The following is a 23,431-nucleotide window of genomic DNA, read 5'->3' as shown; positions in this document are numbered from 1 at the left end:
GTCTCCATCTGCAGAATTTAAACCAGCTTGCAAAACCTCCACCTCAGTCCCCATCTGCAACTCTCCTGCAGAACCTCCACCTCAGTCCCCATCTGCAGAGTTTAAACCAGCCTGCAAAACCTGCTCCTCAGTCTCCATCTGCAGAATTTAAATCAACCAGCAAAATCTCCACCTCAGTCCCTATCTGCAAAGTTTAAAGCAGCCTGCAGAACCTCCACCTCAGTCCCCATCTGCAACTCTCCTGCATAACCTCCTCCTCAGTCTCCATCTGCAGAGTTTAAACCAGCCTGCAAAACCTCCACCTCAGTCTCCATCTGCAGAGTTTAAATCAGGCTGCAGGACCTCCACCTAAGTCTCCTTCTACAGAATTTAAAACACCCAGCAAAATACCTCAGTCCCTATCTGGAGAGTTTAAATGAGGCTGTAAAACCTCCACCGCAGTCTCCATCTGAAGAATTTAAAGCAGCCTGCAGAACCTCCTCCTCAGTCCCCATCTGCAGAGTTTAAACCAGGTTGCAAAAACTCCACCTCAGCCCATATCTGCAGAGTTTAATTCTCCTGCAGAACCTCCACCTCAAAAACCAGCAAAATCTCCACCTCAGTCCCTATCTGGAGAGTTTAAATGAGGCTGTAAAACCTGCACCTCAGTCCCCATCTGCAGAGTTTAACTCTCCTGCAGAACCTCCTCCTCGGTCTCCATCTGCAGAATTTAAAACAACCAGCAAAATCTCCAGCTAAGTCCCTATCTGGAGAGTTTAAATCAGGCTGCAAAACCTCCACTGCAGTCTCAATCTGCAGAGTTTACAGCAGCCTGCAAAACCTGCACCTCAGTCCCTATCTGCAGAGTTTAAATAAGGCTGCAAAAACTCCTCCTCAGCCCATATCTGGAGTTTAAATGAGGCTGTAAAACCTCCAATGCAGTCTAAATCTGCAGAGTTTAAACCAGCCTGCAAAACCTACTTCTCAGTCCCTATCTGCAGAGTTTAACTCTCCTGCAGAACATCCACCTCAGTTCCCATCTGCAGAGTTTAAATCAGGCTGCAAAACCTCCACCTCAGTCGCCATCTGATGAGTTTAAGTCAGACTGCAAAAACTACATCTCAGCCCATATCTGCAGAGTTTACAGCAGCCTGCAAAACCTCCTCCTCAGTCTCCATATGCAGAGTTTATATTAACCTGCAAAACCTCCTCAGTCCCTATATGCAGTGTTTAAACCAGGCTGCAAAACCTCCTCCTCTCTGCCTTTCTGCAAAAAATAACCATCCCAGCAAAACCTCAAACTTAGTGTCCATCTATAGAGTTTAAACCAGCCTGCAAAACCTCCTCAGTCCCTATCATAAGCGTTTAAACCAGGCTGCAAAACCTCCTCCTCAGTCTCCATCTGCAAAGTTAAAACCAGCCTGTAAAACCTCCACTTAAGTTCTTTACTGCAGAGCTTAAACCAGCCTGCTTAACCTCCTCCTCAGTCCCTATTTGCAGAATTTAAAGCAGCCTGCAGAACCTCCTCCTCAATCCCTATTTGCAGAGTTTAAAGCAGCCTGCAGAACCTCCACCTCCATCTGCAGAGTTTAAAGCAGCCTGCAAAACCTCCTTCTCAGTCCCTATCTGCAGAGTTTAAATCAGGCTGCAAAACCTCCACCTCAGTCCCTTACTGCAGAGTTTAACCTAGCCTCTAAAACCTCCACCTCCGTCTCCATTTGCAGAGTTTAACCCAGCCGGCAAAACCTTCTCAGTCCGTATGTGAAGTGTTTAAACCAGGCTGCAAACCTCCTCCTCCCTCCCTTTCTGCAAAAAATAACCCACCCAGCAAAACCTCCACCTCAGTGCCCATCTACAGAGTTTAAACCATCCTGCAAATTCTCTATCCCAGTCCCATACTGCAGAGTTTAACACAGCCTGCAAAATCTTCACCTCAGTCTCCATCTGAATGGTTTCAACCAGCCTGCAAAAACCTCCTCAGTCCCTACCTGCAGATAAAAACACAGGCTGCAAAACCTCCATCCCAGTCTCTTAGTGCAGAGTTTAACCAAGCCTGGAAAACCTGCACATCAGTCTCCATCTGAAGAGTTTAATCCAGCCTGCAGAACCTCCACCTCAGTCTCCATCTGCAGAGTTTAAACAAGCCTAAAAAACTTCCTCAGTCCATATCTGCAGCATTTAAACCGGCCTGCAAAACCTCCTCCTCAGTCTCCATCTGCAAAGTTTAAACTAGCCTTTAAAACCTCCACCTCAGTCCCTATCTGCAGAGTTTACAGCAACCTGCAAAACCTCCTTCTCAGTCCCAATCTGCAGAGTTTAAATCAGGCTGCAAAACCTCCACCCCAGCCCATATCTGCAGACTTTAAAGCAGCGTGCAAAACCTCCCCATCAGTCCCCATCTACAAAATTTAAACCAGCAAGCAAAACCTCCATCTCAGTCCCTATCTGGAGAGTTTAAGTGAGGCTGTAAAACGTCCACCTCAGTCTCCATCTGCAGAGTTTAAAGCAGTCTGGTAAACCTCCTCCTCAGTCCCCATGTGTAGAATTTAAACCAGGCTGCAAAACCTGCACCTCAATCTCCATCTGCACAGTTAAAACTATCTTGCACAACCTCCTCCTCAGTCCCTATCAGCAGAGTATAAGTCAGGCTGCAAAACCTCCACCTCAGTCTCTTACTGCAGAGTTTAACCTAGCCTCTAAAACTTCCACCTCCGTCTCCATATGCAGAGTTTAAACCAGCGTGCAAAACCTCCAGCTCAGTCCCTATCTGCAGCGTTTAACCCAGCCTGCAGAAAATCCACCTCAGTCTCCATCTGCAGAGCTTCTATCAGGCTGCAAAACCTCCACCTTAGTCCATATCTGCAGAGTATAAAGCAGCCTGCAAAACCTCTTCGTCAGTCTCCATCTGCAGAATTTAAACCAGCCCTCAAAACCTCTACCTTAGTCTCTATGTGGAGAGTTTAACCTAGCCTCTAAAACCTCAACCACAGTCTCCATATGCAGAGTTTAAACAAGCCTGAAAAACTTCCTCAGTCCATATCTGCAGCATTTAAACCAGCCTGCAAAACCTCCTTCTCCCTCCCTTTCTGCAAAATACCCAGCAAAACCTCAACCTCAGTGTCCATCTACACAGTTTAAACCAGCCTGCTTTTTTGGGGGGGGGTTGGCATGTCTGTTTTCTCGGGGGGGCGGGCGGCCCCGTTGGGTGGGGGTCCTGCTGGTGGCGCGCCGCTGGTGTGTGGGGGTCTGGGTGGCTCCGGCGGGGGTGGTGTTGGGGGACTGGTGTGGATGGGCTGGCTACGCTGATTAGGTTTTCCCACTTGGAGGCATGCTCTGGCTTCGTCCGGTGGGGGAGCGGCATGGTTCGCTCCACTCTGGCTTTGTGCTGCCCGCGGGCTGCTGGGGGGGGGGATGATTGCGCTGGCTGCGGTCTGCTCTTCTTGCGGTCGGGCGCTGGGCGGCTTTTCTGCTCTTGGGTTAATTCCGTGCGGTGTGTCGCGTTGCGCGCTGTTGGCATCGGTCTTGGTGGGCATGGTGGTGGCTGGGGGGCTTCTTCGTGGCTGTCTCTCCTCCTCCCTTGGTGGGGGTCTGATTTCCGGGGCTGGCCCCTCCTTGGTGCCTTCGCTTCCGGGGTCCCTTTGGGCGCCTGGGGCTTTGGGTCTCCCAGCGCTGGACTCAGTGCTCTGGGGGGTGTGCCTCTCCAGCTCTCCATAACCACTATTGAGCATTTTTTCTATGGATAAACTTTACATGCACAAGTTCACCCTCACAAACAACTACAGGTGCTTGGCTCCAGGTACTTAGAGATTCACTTCCATACAGAAACCCCACATTCATATCTTCAGGTAACACAGAGTACATGTTAGACTTAATAATATTACTTTAGCGATAGTTTCAAGGTGTTGCTTTATTGTATATCTCGTACCATGTCTTTTGGTTGTGCTGTTCTTTTTTCATCTCGTTACAGGTGATGAAGCAGACTGAAAATGTTTTGTCATTGTCTCCTTTCTATCTCTTCTTTCTTTCATCTTTTCTCTTTTTTATTTTCTTTTTTTCCTTTTCTTCTTCTGTTTTTGAGCACTATTTACATTTACAGTGTCCATATAAACTATAAAACTCCCTGCATAATTATAATAAAGCAATTTATATGCATGAAACAAGTTGCCATACTGCTCCACTTGTGAAAGTTGGGCTCTTTTTGGCATCAAGACAATTATTCTTATTGCCACATTGCCAGACAGGACACTGTAAAAAAAAATATAAAAATAAACCAGCCTGCAAAACCTCTATCCCATTCCCTTACTGCAGAGTTTAAAGCAACCTGCAAAACCTCCTCAGTCTCCATCTGCAAAGTTAAAACCAGCCTGCAAAACCTCCTCCTCAGTCTTCATTTGCAGAGTTTAACCCCCTGTTCAAAATATAATAGTTTAATTGTTTAACACTCTTAACTAAATCTAGTAAAACTCAACTAAACTAAACTACGATGTACAAAGAGGAAGGGAAAACATGGTTGAAAACCATATTACAGTTTAAGATGGATTTTGTGTTTAAAACCAAAGTTTATCTGGAAGAATTTGGGATGTGATCAACAGTGATGGGACTAACGGCGTTCAAAGTAACGGCGTTAGTAACGCCGTTACTTTGTTTGAGTAACGAGTAATCTTACCAATTACTTTGACTGTAACTATAACGCAGTTACCATTGCAGACACCCCGTTACTGCGCGTTACTCAGGTCGCACAATGAACCTTTTTTTCATGATAGGACTTGTGCGCGCCTTGTCATGAGAGAGGGGAGGATGAAAATGGCTGATGTATAGTGAGATTCCGTCTGTCAGTTGGGTAGGTGGGTGTTTCTGCTGGTGGGTGTTAACGTACAGCACACACAGAGAGATGGAGAGTGAGGAGGACTCCAGCAGCAAAACATCGTTTTCCTGAAGGAAACACCGGTGTTACGTCGCGCTGCGTTTCCCCATCACATACGCAGGCGGCACGATTCACAGCACAAGCGACAGGAAACGCGCATGCTCCGTAAAGGCGCGCAACAGTCGCCCTGTGCTCACGCCACAGGAGAACTATGGAGAGCATGAACGATCAAATGATAGCCTATATGGAGAAAGGGAGAAATCTGGATGGATGGATGGATGGATGGATGGATGGATGGATGGATGGATGGATGGATGGATGGATGGATGGATGGATGGATGGATGGATGGATGGATGGATGGATACTCTGCCTTTTCAACCTACTGTATTTTTTATTTTAAACATTATTTGATGGCCTTTGTGGCAGGGATGGAGATCCATATTGTATGTCACACACAGAGTATAGATCTAGATAGATAGATGGATAGATAGATGTTGCTGTATCTATAACAACCCAAACACACAGGATTTCAGAATTAGACATCCCCAGTTATTAATTTCATATACTCACCAGATCTGAATGCCCTGTTAAAAAACTTCACATCGCGTTCCCCCTGATGTCATTTACGTTGAGTTGCAATAAATGCTAAACTCTCTGCAGGTTCTTGTCTTTGTCGTCCGCTCTATTCAGCTGGCTTTAGAAACACACGGCGAGAAGGTGGGGGCCGGGTGGTGAGGGTTACGGGGGCGAGAAACGCAAAAGTAACGCAATAGTTACTTTTACTAGTAACTAGTTACTTTTATTGTGGAGTAACTCAGTTAGTAACTAAGTAACTTTTTGGGAGAAGTAACTAGTAACTATAACTAATTACTTTTTCAAAGTAACGTGCCCAACACTGCTGTCTGCACAAACTGCAAGGAGATGCCTACGGACATCGAAAGGAAGAGAAACTGCCGACTCTTGCATGTCCATGATGCAACACGTGGAGCAGATGGTGTTGTCAGAGGGGGTTCTGTGTTTCGCCGGAAGAATTTGGGCGGAAATCCGGGCAGAGGCTGATGTTGTAGGGCCAGGTGAAAGTAACAGAAACTCCAGGCATGCAGCCTACAGATAATTGGTGATATGGCAGTATGGGGCACTGGGGCATGGTCGCAGTGTCTTAATACCCAGTTGTTGTGTGTGAAGAATCCGTGACTGTTACCCTGAGCCCCTTGGGCAGTACAAAGGGTTTGTATCAAGTAGGGTATAAACAATAACTGCGAGTGTACATAGTTTTCTAATTATTTTATATATATATATATATATATATATATATATATATATATATATATATATATATATATATATATATATATATATATATATATATATATATATATATATATATATATATATATATAAACATAAGACTGGTAATGATTTACGGTTCCAACATTCAGCATTTTTTTTTTAAACCTGATTTTAAACAACATTTAGCAGTCTAAAAAGACACCACAGACCTATTGCTGTTTCTACAGAAGAGTAGCAACTATATTTGTGAAACTACTTTGTTGGTATATTGATTCTTTTACAGTATAAAATGCATAAATTACACTTGAGTGCCTTGCTGGGTTCTTCCATTTAGAGGGTTTTCTTTGGAGTAATGCTCTGTTTTTCTTTAAAGTACACTGTTGAGTTATCTTCTATCACATTGTTTATTTTGTAGACCGTTTCATTATGTAGATGAGTTTGTAAATTAGATTAATCATTCTATTCTTGTTTCTCTGTTTAGACTTTGTTTGTTTTCTACCTGTTTAATTGTGGCTCGGTCCACTCCAGTGCAGGTGTGTTGCCAACTGGTTATACAGGCACTGAGATCTTGGAAGCTCAGGGAGATGGTTGTCAGAGGGAAAAGTGCCGAATAAAAATCCTCAGAGGAATCTGGAACCGGAGGCTGATGCTGTTTGTTTTGTTCACCTTGCTGATCCTTGACCAAACTACCTCACATATAGTAATATGGTTTATTTATAAAGAACCCATTTACAACCACTTATTTCAACAACATTTACTAAAAAAGACCAACAGATCCTGTTCAAATGACTTGAATCAAAGTTTTATTATAGTAAAAAATAACCGGTGAATATAAAATAAAAGGACAGATCCCTTAGTAGAAACAGAACCAGTAGGCAGGATTTAATATAATTTAGTCTAGTGAAATAGAAACAAGTCATCTCAAGGCAATTTACATGAGAGCTTTAAAACAGAAACAGGTAACACAATTCAACACAAACACAGAATGAAATCAATCATAGAAGTCCAATTAGATCCTTTTTACAATATGGTAAAGATAAATTAAGTCTATTTTGGCGTTTAGAGAAATGTCTAAAATCCAAGGAAGCTCAGCCAACCGCATCCAGTCATTTATCTTGTAGCATTCCCTCCTCCTGAGCAATGAAGTGGTGACAGTAGAGAGGAAAACTAGCTTTAAGCAGGAAGGATCCTCCAGCAGAACCTGGCTCCATGTCAGCGCCCATCTACTGCAGCAAAACGGGTCTTTAACAGGACAGCAGACGTCCAAGAGGTGCCGGTCCAATGAGGAGATGACGGAAGAAATCTGCTGGAAGAGAAGAACAGGAGTTAGTGAGAGAACACACTAGTCTGTGACATTTAAACACAGAAACACTGAGAGAGGTGTAAATTTAACCGAGAGAAGAGGAAAACCCACAGGGAGAAGTTAACAGCAGTGATAACTGTAGACAATGGATGCTTGGAGAAAATGCCTGAAAATGCTGCATCTGTTGAAGTCTACAGTCGGTCGTTTCTCTGCTTTAATAAGTTCTAAAAACCCTTCAGACATCAACCAGGGGGAAATTCTCCCATATTGGATCAGAAGCTGCTTCTGAACTGTTTATCTGTGGTCTAATGGAAAAGTCAGAACTTCTGGTTCTGGTAAAGTTTTGGTTATAGAGTTAAATTGAGGTGAACATCCCTTCATGATAGAAAGAAGAATTAAAGGTTAGACCACCTTGATGGGATGGTTTTGGCTTTTGAATCTATTTGTTCTGGATCTGTTTTTATTGTCATCACCACTACTGATGAACATCTGGAAGCAATAAAGGTTCTTTACCTTCTTTCTGGGTGGAGCAGACTGATGGTTTAGCTGCGGGTCGTCAACGTTTTTCTTTCCAGGACTCCAGAATGTTGGAGAGACGAGCAGAGGAGCCATGTTTCTCCTCCTTGGTGGTCTGTGTTCTCCATCCTCTGCTTCAGCTCCATCATCAATGAAAGCAAAGCATCTTCTGAGTCATAAACTGTCTGCATGTGATGCATCTATAGTCAAACAACCAACATACCTCCAAATACGTGTGGATGGACTCTGTTCCACTGAGATCTGACTGATAGAACGCTGCTTCCATATTCAACATGCTTCTCCTGTAAAAAAGAAGCTAAATTATTCTACAGAATTTCCTCGACACAAAGTTTAAATCTGGGGCAGGATGTTGTTTAAATAGTCTTCTTGGTCTCTCTGTGTTCGGCCTGGGAAGCTTGAGTTGTCTGTTTGTCGTGTTAATAAAGGCTTACTGCACGTGTTTTCCTCTGTGCCGTCCTCAGGTAGGGACTAGGAGGCTCCTCAGCATCCTGGATGTCCCGGTTCCTCACAGCAGTTCTGATTTTGGACGTCCACAGTTCCTGAAAATACATGAAAAACTAAGTGAAGCCTCCTGAAATGTTGACTTAATATTTAAATGATGGATTATTGTCTCTCCTTACTGAACATGCTCTCACTGTTTACTGCTCCTCTGGTTTGGTCGCCGTAGATCTCATCAGCATCTTCTGACGGCCCAAAGCTTGGAGAGGCTCGGTCCGACATGAGATTCACAAACAAAGAAGAGATCCACTGCGGTCAGAACTGGCACAGATCCCATGGAGAGTATTTCTGCACAGGGTTCTTTCCCTTAAACCAGGCCTGAAAACTAACTGAGGAACATCTAGAACTAGATCGACTCACAGCTGAAAGCGGGTTCTAACAGTCGGCACCATTCACAACCCACATCCCTAAATCAGTCCTGTCCTCTGCTTCAAACTGCTCTGAAATCAATTAGTCCCGCCAAGCATCGTCTTTATCTTCTCACCATCATCCCAGAGACCAGTGCAACTGGTGACCACCGCAATCTTTGCCACTGTTCTATTCTGGATCTAGTTTGTCTCCAGCAGCATTGTCCTTCTATAGATCAGGGCTTTCCAGCTCCACTCCTCCAGAGCTGCTATGCTGCAGCTTTCAGTCACATCTCTTCTCCATCAGACCTGAATCAAACGTCTGAATTCCCTCATCAGTCATTCAGCTCTGTAGAGCTGTTTGATCCTGGTGTTTTGGAGGAGAGATGCACCTGAAAGCTGCAGAAAAGCTGCTGCAGAGGACTGGAGTTAGTGACCTCTGCTCCACTACAGCCTGGTCCTTCTGCCTCTAGACTTGAAGTTTTCCTCATCTCCACTTTTAGACCTTTAGGATCATAGTTTGACCCTCGGTTATTAGTCCTCAGCAGCGATGTCTCACTCCTCAAAGGTTTCGATGCATCCCCAGCAGCGATGTCCGGCTGTTGCCTCGGTTTGGTTTGCCTCCAGGATTTAATTTAGTTCATTTGCCTCCATTCTGTGTTTCTTCTGTTCAAACCTTGTTTTTAAATCAATCCTTGGATTGTTTGGTTTGGCGTCTGTTAGCTAGGAGATTGTCCAGCTCTGTCTAGACGTAGAGCATGTTAGATTGTTTCTGCCTTATCCAGCTCTCATGTTTCATACCTTTTAGAAATTGTTAGTGTGTCTCTGCTCAGATTTCTGTGCTAAAGGAAAATTCGTAACATTTAAAACTTAAATTAAAACCTAGCGGGGTAAAGAAAAGCCAGGGCGCTAGACGCTACCTGAGGCATCCCTAGACCTGCCAGACTCCTTAACATCTAAAAAACAAAATCTAGCAGCGGGGTAAAGAAAAGCCACGGCGCTAGACACTACCTGAGGCATCCCTGGACCTGCCAGACTCCTTAACATCTAAAAAACAAAATCTAGCAGCGGGGTAAAGAAAAGCCACGGCGCTAGACGCTACCTGAGGCATCCCTGGACCTGCCAGACTCCTTAACATCTAAAAAACAAAATCTAGCAGCGGGGTAAAGAAAAGCCACGGCGCTAGACGCTACCTGAGGCATCCCTGGACCTGCCAGACTCCTTAACATCTAAAAAACAAAATCTAGCAGCGGGGTAAAGAAAAGCCACGGCGCTAGACGCTACCAAAGGCATCCCTGGACCTGCCAGACTCCTTAACATCTAAAAAACAAAATCTAGCAGCGGGGTAAAGAAAAGCCACGGCGCTAGACGCTACCAAAGGCATCCCTGGACCTGCCAGACTCCTTAACATCTAAAAAACAAAATCTAGCAGCGGGGTAAAGAAAAGCCACGGCGCTAGACGCTACCAAAGGCATCCCTAGACCTGCCAGATATAAACACAATCAATAAATTATATCTAGATATGACTGTTTCCACCTCCAATCATCATCAAATCAAGAAAATACATCTAACTCCTCCTACAAAATGATCCAAAGCAAGATGGTAAAATGTTTGGTTCTTCTGCTGAAGCCTCAGCTTCTCTTCATTGTGAGAAGATGTTGAAGGAGTTAAAGGAAGATTCTTGATCAAATTCCTCTTCTCACAGGTCCCGACGAAAAAGCTTCATAAGGGGCTCCTCTTCGTCATCTTCCTCTCTTCTCCTCCTCCGGGAAGAAGGGCCGGGCCGTGGAGGTCGGTGGTCCTCTTCACTCTCAGAGGAGTCCTCTGGCGGCGCAATGAAATGGGAAACCGTCTCAATGAACCGAAGATGTATTTGAAGGGGGTCATCTTCTTCACCGTCTTCTTCCTCAGAGCTCACGGTATCATACCCAGAGAATTCCCTAGACGCCTCAAGAGACTCACTACAAAAAGACCCATCCTCATCAGAATCCTCTACCTCATTATCATCCTCCTCCTCATCATAATCCTCTAACTCCTGCTCCTCATTTACAACCCCTTCTGGGACCTCTACCTCATTATCATCCTCCTCATCATCAGAACCCTCTATCTCTTCCTCGTTATTAATCACCACATCTACGACCCTAAACTCATCATCAGACTCCACATTAACAGTAAAATCCTCCTCTACATCATCCGAAAACAGCCCTACGTTCATATAGAAAGGGACATAAACCTGATCCGCGATCAAGATCCAGGACTCCAGGGCAGGATCAGATGGAAGCGGGGCGTCTGGAACAGTGAGGAAAAAAATCATTAGACCAGGAAAATTAATTAAGGAACATAAAATCACAAAACTCAATGCTTTATTTTAGGTTGCTGAATGTGCCTGTGTGAGTTAGTCAGGTTTAAGGAGATTTAATCAATAAAAACATCAATCTGTGCATACATACTACATATTTATATCTATGTATATATGTGTGTATATGGTCCTCGGCATCATTGTGGGGACCTTTTTTGTTATTTCACAGTCACACTGTGGAGCGATTGTCGTAAAGGGAGGACATTTTGCTGGTGCTCGTGTGCGTTTTGCTGATGGCTAGGTTTAGAAAAAAAGCTACAATATCCTTTAAATCACGAGACTACCACAAAATTGAAAATGTATTTTAAATTGAAATCTTCATTTTACTAGTTATTGGGGTTTCGATTTTTTTTCAGGATGTTATCAATATAAAAATACGCTCCAAATGGTCCATTTACTTACTTTATTTCTATTACGTTAGGGCGCACGCTTCCGCATTTGGGAGCAACTGACCCAGACTATTCATTTGGATTTGTTCAGATTAAAGGACATTTTAAGCTGTGAGTAAACCTTTATTAAACCCATACTATGGAATTAGCGAAAGGTTTGATCTATTAAATATTTCTTTGTCAGAAAAAAAGAAAAAACTGTGTTTCCCTTAACAGAAATAAAGGCTTAAAAGCCTCCGCTTATCAGACCCCTTCCTCAGTGCATCCAAGAGTAGAAATAAAGACCTTAATCAGCACATAGAAAGCCCAGAGCAGAAATGGACATTAGCAAACTATGTAGAATAATTTTGTAAGAAAGGGTCCTATTCACAACTTTTAATGGTTTAGGTGAAACCATCCAGTGTTGAATGTTTCGAACACCTAGAAAAATTAGTCCTCAATGAATAAATTGTATTACTACTGGTGACAGATGGGATGAAATTATTCACCTGAAGAGTCAAACAAAGGCTGCAGAAAAACAAAGACTAAACCCAGATAAAAGTTTAATTAATATATGGTTCTAAATTGATGTTTTAATTCTACCTTCTCCCTGTAAAATAAACATATCATCCTCCTTTCTAAACTCTTAATTAAACATTTATTCTCTATGCTTTCCTCACATGGTTAGCAATGGCAGTCAAGCTCTAAACATGTTAAAGCACAAAAATGTAAAGGATTTCATTTTTATTTCACAAACATTTTAAACCTTATAGTTGTTTATTGTTGTATCCATGGAGACCATACTTGTTCTTCAAGGCCTTCTCTGACAGGAGGGGCCAGATGCCACCTTGTTTTTAAAGGATTGGAAACCAAACTCACCCAAAATGATCCTTTGGAACCACAAACTTTTAAAATCAGTCAAACATTATTAACACATTTGATCTTCCATTAAATTCAAAATGCCACCTTGTATACACTCACTGGCCACTTTATTAGGTACCCCATGCTAGTAACGGGTTGGACCCCCTTTTGCCTTCAGAACTGCCTCAATTCTTCGTGGCATAGATTCAACAAGGTGCTGGAAGCATTCCTCAGGGAGTTTGGTCCATATTGACATGAGGGCATCACACAGTTGCAGCAGATTTGTCGGCTGCACATCCATGATGCGAATCTCCCGTTCCACCACATCCCAAAGATGCTCTATTGGATTGAGATCTGGTGACTGTGGAGGCCATTTGAGTACAGTGAACTCATTGTCATGTTCAAGAAACCAGTCTGAGATGATTCCAGCTTTATGACATGGCGCATCATCCTGCTGAAAGTAGCCATCAGAAGTTGGGTACATTGTGGTCATAAAGGGATGGACATGGTCAGCAACAATACTCAGGTAGGCTGTGGCATTGCAACAATGCTCAATTGGTACCAAGGGGCCCAAAGAGTGCCAAGAAAATATTCCCCACACCATGACACCACCACCACCAGCCTGAACCGTTGATACAAGGCAGGATGGATCCATGCTTTCATGTTGTAGACGCCAAATTCTGACCCTACCATCCGAATGTCGCAGCAGAAATCGAGACTCATCAGACCAGGCAACGTTTTTCCAATCTTTTATTGTCCAATTTCGACGAGCTTGTTGTGCAAATTGTAGCCTCAGTTTCCTGTTCTTAGCTGAAAGGAGTGGCACCCGGTGTGGTCTTCTGCTGCTGTAGCCCATCTGCCTCAAAGTCTGACGTACTGTGCGTTCAGAGATGCTCTTCTGCCCACCTTGGTTGTAACGGGTGGTTATTTGAGTCACTGTTGCCCTTCTATCAGCTCGAACCAGTCTGGCCATTCTCCTCTGACCTCTGGCATCAACAAGGCATTTCCGCCCCCAGAACTGCCGCTCATTGGATGTTTTTCTTTTTCGGACCATTCTCTGTAAACCCTAGAGATGGTTGTGCGTGAAAATCCCAGTAGATCAGCAGTTTCTGAAATACTCAGACCAGCCCTTCTGGCACCAACAATCATGCCACGTTCAAAGTCACTCAAATCACCTTTCTTCCCCATATTGATGCTCGGTTTGAACTGCAGGAGATTGTCTTGTCCATGTCTACATGCCTAAATGCACTGAGTTGCCGCCATGTGATTGGCTGCTTAGAAATTAAGTGTTAACAAGCAGTTGGACAGGTGTACCTAATAAAGTGGCCGGTGAGTGTATGCCACCTTAAAAAAAGCCTAAAGTTCTTAAATGCATTCAACTAAGGTATCCTGGAGACCATGTGTTTCACAGCATTTTTTAATGTATTTAACAAAACCTATTTTATCCTAAAACAATTAATTTTGTATTTTTCAACCATTTCCACATTAGCTTCATTAATTCAATTCAGTTCAGTTTATTTATATAGCGCCAAATTCACAACACATGTATTCTCAAGGCACTTTACAGTTCAACCGATTAAATATTATCCTCTCAAACCAAAATGTACTTTTTATCTCATTTTATCTCTGTTATCATTTCTCCCATTTCCAACCAATAAAAACTTGATTTAATACATAATAACCCTTAAAAACTTTTCATTAAAACACTTAATAAAAACGTATCATTTCATAAACACAGTTACTGAACTAAACAACTTGAGAATCTTAATTTCTTCTTTTTTCCAGCTGTTATCAGGTTTTAATTCAGCCAACTTCCAAAATACTCAAAATCTTCACTTTTTTATTAAATAGAAAAAATAAACAGTTTGGCTTGATAACATATTGTGTTAAATGTCCTTCAAATATATTTGAAGATTTTTTGAATGTAATTTCCCCAACATTTCCACATAGAGCAAAATGCATTTTTTAAAATCATAGAGCTAGCGCCATCTAGTTTTCAAACATTTACATCTAATTCAACAAGGGTGTTTCTCTCAAACAGAAATAAAAGTTATTTTCAAATCATTAAATCACTGTTAACATTTAATCGACTAAAAACATTTAATCCTGAGATGTCGGAGATGCTACATGCTAAGCTAGCTGCCACAACGTCATGAAAAAAAACCATCAAATTAATCATTTTTCACGTAACATTTTGTAATTAACAAAGTAAAAGAATAAAACAAACCTTCCAGATGATCTCTCGAGTAGTTGTGCTCCTCTGGTGCGTAGCTCATCGTTAGCAGGTTAGCAAACCACAGACTGCAGCAAGTTCATGGAAAGTAACCGTTAAAGATCGGCAGCGACTTCAGGGGCGCTCCGTTCCCATTGCAACCTAGGAGCCTGCGCATGCGCGCGTGCGAGAGAAGTTTTAGAGAACCTTGCTAATTGCAGCAGCTAATTAGCCAAACAAAGCACGTTTTTCTGCAATAATATAGCTTCATCCTCCCCTAAACGTGAGTTCAGTTAAAGCTTGAGTTTAATAAGGCAAAGGAGCGAGTTTTAAAGCTCACTGGCAGCTTTCTTAGGTTTTCTACCGCAGTTTGAAATATTCCACAATAAATCTGAATCTGGACATAAATTTCACTCTGAATGAGAGAGTTGTATTTTTCTTCATCGCCATTACGATTGCCGCCCATTTCAACACACCCATTCAGATCTTTGGAGTAAAATAATCCCTGTCATTACCCGATCCGTACCGGAAGCACGATCCGTACCATCAGCTCATTTGCGCGTGCGCAAACAGAATAACTTCCGGTGGCCTTTTTCTTACTTTTTTATTCTTTTGTATTTTTTAGAGGCATGTGTTTCTTTTTGTATATCTTTGTATTTTCGTCAATATTGCATTTTCTAAAAATAAAAAAACAGAAATACATAAAAAAGTTCAATCGCCTTGTGATAGTTACTTTGACTGCTCTGAGCATGCGCAAATATACGTCACACAGCGTATATATTTAAATTTGTTTAAATATTTGATTTACTCTGTACTTTACTATGCACTCCAGCAGTACTGATCCCACAATGGATTCATTTGCTACCTTTCGTGACCTGCAGTTTTTCATTGATAAGGGAACATTTCCCGAAAATTTGGATTTTTATTCCAGAAAAATGACGTCAAGCAATACAATGGATTGAATTTAAAAAGCATCCATTTCTTCCAGAAAAGTCTTCAATATTGTCTTTACAATATAGTTTAGTATTCTTTAATTATTTAAGGATATAAATAAAGTTTTTTCAGTACCGTAATTACATTATTTTTTGGCGACCCGGAAGTTATTCTGTTCGCGCAGGCGCAAATGAGCTGATGGTACGGATCGTGCTACCGGTACGGATCGGGTAGTGACAATCCCCACTGCATATCTCCAACGCCAGTAAAACATTTCCTCTTTAGTCCTAACCTTCATCCACTGGGACTAAATTTAATGTGCGGATGAACATGCCAACCCGCCATCTATCCCTGTAGCAAAGGAGCGTTAGCATATGCTGCTGAGCCCTTAACTTAGCTAATATGACCACCAAAAATAAATGTTAGGATACAAAGATTAGATGGAGGCAGAGGCGGCTGGCCCATAGGGGACGCTCAGGCGCCACCCTCGCTGGATTTTGAGGGGAAAAGTCATAAATAATATATATAGATTTTGAAAGTATTATTAATATCAGTTTTACTTAATAGTATGTTGCTACATGTAATATGAATTATCAAACCAACACTTCTACCAATTGACTGTAATTCAACGGTACATTTCCACCGACAGAACATATCATTTCTCTGCTTGGGCGCTCATTCAAAGCGCCCCTGAAGTGTAGCAAAATAACCAATTGTATAAAGTTGCTAGGGAAAATGAATCAATATTTGGCCAATCAGAATCGCCATAAACCGTAACAACACAACAATAGGACCGTAAGCACCATTATCTGGGTGGGCCTCTGCCATGTGTTGGGATATAAATAAGGTCCGGTCAGTTGATCTAGTAGCAGGTGGGTTTAAGAGGAATTTTTTGCACCATTACATTTGTAAATAGATGTCCTAGTCCACAATTGCATAGGGGACCAACCAAGTGTCAGCGACGGGGCTCCTAAGCAATTGCAATCTCTGCTTACCGATAGTTACACCATTGCTTTGGGGCTCCTGGAATTTTGGCCCCTGATACAGTGATATAGATGTAGCTAGTAGTCAGTCAGACAGTGAGGTCGAGATTATGGCGACGCCAACCACTGAACTTGAAGCTTTCACACAATTCAGTGAGATCTTTACTAAGTTACCCTTTCATGAGAACGTTGATGTTGGAAAAAATCCATGAAAAGGAGCTGGGAACCTACAAGCCAGAAATAAATTTAACGCAGCGAACCGATGAAAAAGCTAAACCCTACAACCGGACTTTTAGCCTGAGTTGGTTCCAGTGTAAGTCGTGGCTGACAGCCTGTGGGACAGCTAAAGCACTAAAGAGTTTTCCCTGCAACTTGAGGTGGACTCAGCCTGGACAGACAGACTTAAATAACCAAGAGACATGACAACAAATTCTGATAGATATTGTAATCTTCCTCAGATCAGAGAAATTGCTTAGAGCTTACAGAAGGCAGCTGCTCACCTCTCAGGAAGTTGCCCCGATTAGTAGTTAAAAAGGCATTTTATACATCTCCAGTCTGCCACATCATCCCATTTTACATCATACAAGTTAGCAGATGATTAGGCATTAATGGCTCCAGCATTATCAAAATATTACACTTCGTTCTTAGTTGAAGGACACGGCTCTCATTCCATTCCCAAATATTTGCCACGTACAGAATGAAGATTATAACTGTATATCCAGACAGAGGAACTGTCTTAATTAGATTAAAACATCAGTTCTGACACGCAACAGGCAGCCAATACCAAGGTGTAATAAACTCACACATCATCAATGATAATTATCCTAACACAACACAAAGCAGTGCTTTAGTACCAGTGATGGGAGTAACAGCGTTGAAACTAACGGCGTAACTAAGGACGTTACCTTGTTTTAGTAACGAGTAATCTAACTAATAACTTTGACTGTAACTATAACGCAGTTACCATTGCAGACACCCGTTACTGCGCGTTACTCAGGTCGCACAATGAACCTTTTTTCATAATAGGACTCGTGCGCGCCTTGTCATGAGAGAGGGGAGAATTGCTGATGTATAGTGAGATTCCGTTTGTCAGTTGGGTAGGTGGGTGTTTCTGCTGGTGGGTGTTAACGTACAGCACACACAGAGAGATGGAGAGTGAGGATGACTCCAGCAGCAAAACATCGTTTTCCAGAAGGAAATACCGGTGTTACGTCGAGCTGCGTTTCCCCATCACATACGGTTTCCCCTGCATCTCCGCACAGTGCAGGCGGCACGATTCACCGCGCAAGCGACAGGAAACTGCATGCTCGCTAAAGGCGCGCAATATTCGCCCTGTGCTTGCGCCACAGGAGAACTATGGAGAGCGTGAACGATCAAATGATAGCCTATATGGAGAAGGGGAGAAATCTGGATGGATGGATGGATGGATGGATGGATGGATGGATGGATGGATGGATGGATGGATGGATGGATGGATGGATGGATACTCTGCCTTTTCAACCTACTGTATTTTTTATTTTAAACATTATTTGATGGCCTTTGTGGCAGGGATGGAGATCCATATTTTATGTCACACACAGAGTATAGATCTAGATAGATAGATGGATAGATAGATGTTGCAGTATCTATAACAACCCCAGTTATTAATTTCATATACTCAGCAGATCTGAACGCCCTGTTAAAAAACTTCACATCGCGTTCCCCCCTGATGTCATTTAGGTTGAGTTGCAATAAATGCTAAACAGAGGCGTGCACAGACATTTTGGGGGGCAGGTGCTCAGGAGGGGGGGGGGGGGGGGTGCACTTTTTAGCGCACGTGGAACACTTAATTATAAAGAAAAATACACGCATGTTGAATGAAATTTTACTTTTATTTGTAACATTCTCTAAACGTGAGTTTTAAATGGAAAAGAGTCACACCACCAACAGAACAGACTAAAGCGTACTACTTGCTCATCTTTCTTTTTCTTTCATCTGGCTCATCTCCCCGTTTTCTCTCATCCATCTGTTCTCCCTCATCCTGGTCTTTTTCTGTCTCTGTGTCTCCCTGAACTCTTCCTCATCTCCTGTCCTGGTAGATGTTGATAGTATAGAGCTTCCCTGCTGTGACTGGCTACAATATAATAATAATAACCATCATGACAATAATAATGATAATAATAATAATAATAATAATAATAATAATAATAATAATAATAGCTTAAACAAATAGGCCGCATTAGTTTAAATAATGGGCTATTAGGGCAACATGACTGGAAGTCTTGTCACATGGATATGACTTATGGTAGCCTACAAAATAATAGCTATTTTAATACCTGCTTCACAAACCACTTAAAAATAAAATGTGAACAGCTTTTAATATTTTTCAATACGATTAAACCTCCTTTCTTGGCATTGCACTGCAATTACTAAATCAATATACAATTAAGACAATAAAGAGACCAAAATGTGTTAATTTATGTTGCCTAACAAAACCTATACAACAGAATTCTGAGAAAAAAGTCAGAATTCTGAGATTAAAGTCAGAATTATGAGGTTAAAGTCAGAATTCTGACTTTTTTGAAAAATGAAACATAATATGGAATAGGTAAATATAATTATAAAAATATCTAAAAACTGTGGGTATACGTCATGCAATAAAATAGACTAATATATACACTTAAGATAAAAATATGGATATACAATATAAAAAGTAAAATAGCATCTTACAAGGAGACGACTAGTTTATCAGGTGAACAGTCGGCAAAATGCTTGTTTGGTGCTGCTGAATGAGACATTTTAATGCACAACAAAATGATTTAGCTTGATCTGTATATTACCTGGCTAATGGAGCACGGGAGAAGCAGCCTGTCAGCGACCGTTCCTGCTATCTGAAGACGCTACTGAACTGCTATGATGCTGCGCATCTGGCATGCCCTGCGGGCGACCGCGCGAGTTGACGTGACAAATGAAGAGAGAGAGGCTGGTCGTTTGTGCGCAAGTAGGTGGCTCATTTCGGGGCATTGTTTCAGTCGTTTTTAATGGCTCAGGTTTTCAAAAGATCATTTCAAAACTGACCTCGGTAGAATCTTATTAATATTAATAAAAAAAAAAAAAAAAAAAACGAGTTTCAAAAGGGCATTTTCTTTGATAAAGGGCAAACTTCCTAGTGCTTTAGCACCACCTAGTGTCTATGTGTGCACACCCCTGATGCTAAACTCTCTGCAGGTTCTTGTCTTTGTCGTCTGCTCTATTCAGATGGCTTTTGAAACACACAGCGAGAAGGTGGGGGCCGGGTGGTGAGGGTTACGGGGGCGACAAACGCAAAAGTAACGCAATAGTTACTTTTACTAGTAACTAGTTACTTTTATTGTGGAGTAACTCAGTTAGTAACTCAGTTACTTTTTGGGAGAAGTAACTAGTAACGATAACTAATTACTTTTTCAAAGTAACGTGCCCAACACTGGTGATCAAATTAGCTTTTCACCAATTTTAAAGAAATTGGAATGTTTTCAGAATTAACAATGCAATTAGCATGCAGTCCATCCTTTTGCGTCAATTAGCGTTGTCTTTACCCTGCATTAAACACGTGATATGATTATCATCATCAAAAGACATATTGTTTGTTCTGTCCCTAATCATGCAAGACCTGCAAACCTTTTTCCATGTCCATTTGGGAAGCTTAAGTTTCATCCATTTGTAGCTCTGCAGTCATGGCACAGCAGGGGTTCTTTGTCTCAGTCTCCATCTGCAGAGTTTAAACCATACTGGAAAACCTCCACCTCACTTTTCATCTGCAGAGTTTAAACCAGCCTGCAAACCTCCACCTCAGTCCTTATTTATAGAGTTTAACCCAGCCTGCAAAACCTCCACCTCAGTTTCCAACTCCAGAGTTTAAACCAGCCTGCAAGACCTCCTCAGTCCCTATCTGCAGAAAATAACCCAGCCAGAAAAACCTCCAAATCAGTCTCCATCTGTAGAGTTTAAGACAGCCTGCAAAACCTCCTCCTCAGTCCCTATCTGCAGAGTTTAAATCAGGCTGCAAATCCTCATCTCAGTCCCTTACTGCAGAGTTGAACCTATTCTGCGAAATCTCCACCTCAGTCCCTATCTAGAGAGTTTAAATGAGGCTGTAAAACTTCCACCTCAGTCCCTTTCTGCAGAGTTTGAACCAGCCTGCAAAACCTCCTCCTCAGTCTCCATCTGCAGTGTTCAAACCAGCCTGCAAAATCTATTCAGTCCCTATCTGCAGCATTTAAACCACCCTGCAAAACCTCTATCACAGTCCCTTACTTTAGAGTTTAACCCAGCCTGCAAAACCTCTTGCTCAATCTCCATCTGCAGAGTTTAAGTGAGTCTGCAAAACCTCCTTCTCAGTCTCCATCTGCAGAATTTAAACCTGCTAGCAAAACCTTGCTTAGTGCTTAGTGCAAAGGAATATGACTCATCCCCCACACCTTCAGGTACATAGGGAACCTGTGGCTGATTCACAACACTCAGCAGGCGATCACCAATGTCCGTTTTTCTTTTGCCGCTTATCCTGATGCAGTTTGTTATGATGTGGTCCAGTCCCTGGGGCTACGGGACCATAAAGGCCTTTCTGCTGTGGTCCATGCACACTGGTCTGAGGTGGATGCAGCTGAACATCGCCTGTATTGCAACAGAGACATCAGTGGGTTGGGTGTCTGCTCCGTGCATTGCAGCAGGTCGCAGTAGGTCACAGTCTCTTCTTTGGAGCCACTGGGTAGATTTGCGACCCTGTTATGTACCTTCACGAAACGCTCTTGCACGGTTTTTCATTTAGCAATGACCTGTTTCACTGCAAAAGTAACAAACATGTTTAGATTTGACTCAGCTTCTGTTTTCAACTTTAACTACAGTTTGCCATGAGCTCGGATGGTAGATTAAAATGCCTTTGGTATTCTGGTGTCAAGGTGCAAAAAACTTCATCACAAGATAAACCATCTCCCTCAGAATGTGGACTCCATGGTGATGGCAGCTTGCCTCCTCCAGAACTTCTCGCTGAGTAGAAGAGAGAACCAGCAGCTCCGTGACGAGGCCCAGGAGGGTGGACGTAGGATGCCGCCTGTTGGCAATATGGCTGGACGACGCACATTAGCTGAAGCCAGAGCTGCCAGCACCTACTTCAATTCCCCAGGAGGGAGTGTGCCATAGCAAAATAGAATGCTTTGAAACCTGCATCCTGCTATGAATGCAGAAGGGAATAAAACACATTTTTTATGTTGCATGCATCTATTATTACCTGCACTTCTGTAAAATCAAAGCTAAACAACATAATTATACACTGAACACATGGTGACAAAGCATTTATTTTCCTTGAAATATAAGCTATGTAGAAAAACTAGGGCCTTGTAATGCTCAGTTGTTTAGTTTACTAATATTTTTTCCAGGATTATACTAGGATGCTTGATTAAACCTCCATTTACTAATTGGGGGAGAACACAACTGAGAAGCAGTGCTGCCATTAGTGACATTTGCAACAGACCTGCAGGCATGTCTTGAGGTTTCTCCCAACTATTTGACCCCACCTTATCCCATTCCCTCAGACTCACACCTTAGCCTCTGATGCAGAACTCACTACATCTACATGAATAAAGACCTGGTGTCAGCCTTTTATCATACAAATAACCTTACTTTGCAAGTTCACTTTGTATTTCTAGAGCCATTTTAGTACAAGATAAACTGTTAACGAAACATATGTCCAAGTATTTCCTCATTATGTTCACAGGCTGTCTTTCAAATGGGTTTAATTTTTGTTTAGCTGTCTTGACGGAATCCTGGCATTCTCTGGCCTTTTTTTTGCGGCACCCAATGGCAATTTTTTTCATATCACCACATGCTTTCCTTATCACAGGTCAAACCACTCACACAAACGGTTACTTTATAACAATTTCGTTAAATTGTTTAAAAGTGTTTATACAGTCAAATTGATTGAAAGTTTTCTATCTAAGGAAAACCAGTTGATTGCATCGACTCATTGACTCAAATACAATCCCTCACACTAAGCATGCTTGTAGCGACAGTGGAGAGGAAAAACTCCCTTTTAACAGGAAGAAACCTCCAGCAGAACCAGGCTCAGTTTGAGCGGCCATCTGCTGAGGCCGACTGGGGTTCAAGGAGACAGAAGCAGAGATACAAAAAGCAGCTGTAAAAGGCGGCCCCGTCCAGGAAACACACAGCCAGGCAGACGAGCTCCGAGCCAGCTCCCACGCCAGAGGACGAAGAGAGCACATCCAGTCAGTCATGGTCAGAGAAACAGGACTACACTGAAAAACAGGCCAATCTCCAACATCTATAAACAAAGGTGTTGATGGCAGCAGCACAGCTGATATTTCTCTCCAGGATGGTGTCACAGCCAAACAGGTACTCTGAGGAAAAGAGAGAGCATAACGTCAGAGATTAAACTAACAGATTCTGCAGAATAGGAGAATAGTGAGAGAATGAAGCAGAATGATGAAACAATGACCAAAAAGCTATCGTTTTCATGTTGCTACTAAATCCTGATTGGAATTTCCTACAAATTAGAAAAAAACTTGTCTCAGTGAGTCTGGCATGCAAACAGTGTTAGCTACGAACTTCTATGTAATAGATTTGTATTTATGCGATGGACAAACACCAAGTACCATATCTTTGTGGAATAAGTAACTTGAAATAGAACAATAAGTGGTTTTAATGTTTTTTCATTATTTTTTTTTATCCTATTCATGATAGTGTGAAGTGCACTATGATGACTGCAATGTGTTAAAATGCCTAAGTGCAACCATTAAGCCAGATACTTCCTCCCAGCAGCTGTAAGACTCTATAACCACCACTGTTCCCAACAACTATTTTCAAATATCCATTACTGTAAAAATGTCCATAGCTGTATATTATTTATCTCCAGGTGCACAGTTTTT

The 23,431-nt window shown here is 42.3% G+C and overlaps 1 long non-coding RNA gene across 1 annotated transcript; it reads left to right on the top strand.

Moving 5' to 3' along the window:
• The first annotated feature begins 20,982 nt into the window (after window positions 1–20,982).
• Window positions 20,983–21,766, top strand: LOC119778505. Its single transcript, XR_005280072.1, has 2 exons — window positions 20,983–21,226; window positions 21,395–21,766. It is a non-coding gene; the product is annotated as an uncharacterized LOC119778505 (long non-coding RNA).
• The last annotated feature ends 1,665 nt before the right edge of the window (window positions 21,767–23,431 follow it).

The sequence above is a fragment of the Cyprinodon tularosa genome, unplaced genomic scaffold (genome assembly GCF_016077235.1).
Source record: "Cyprinodon tularosa strain WSP-4 unplaced genomic scaffold, ASM1607723v1 ctg134, whole genome shotgun sequence".
In the NCBI taxonomy this organism is placed as follows: Eukaryota; Metazoa; Chordata; class Actinopteri; order Cyprinodontiformes; family Cyprinodontidae; genus Cyprinodon; species Cyprinodon tularosa.
The sequence above is the reverse complement of the archived record's forward strand: the minus strand, read 5'-3'. Positions and strand labels throughout refer to the sequence as shown.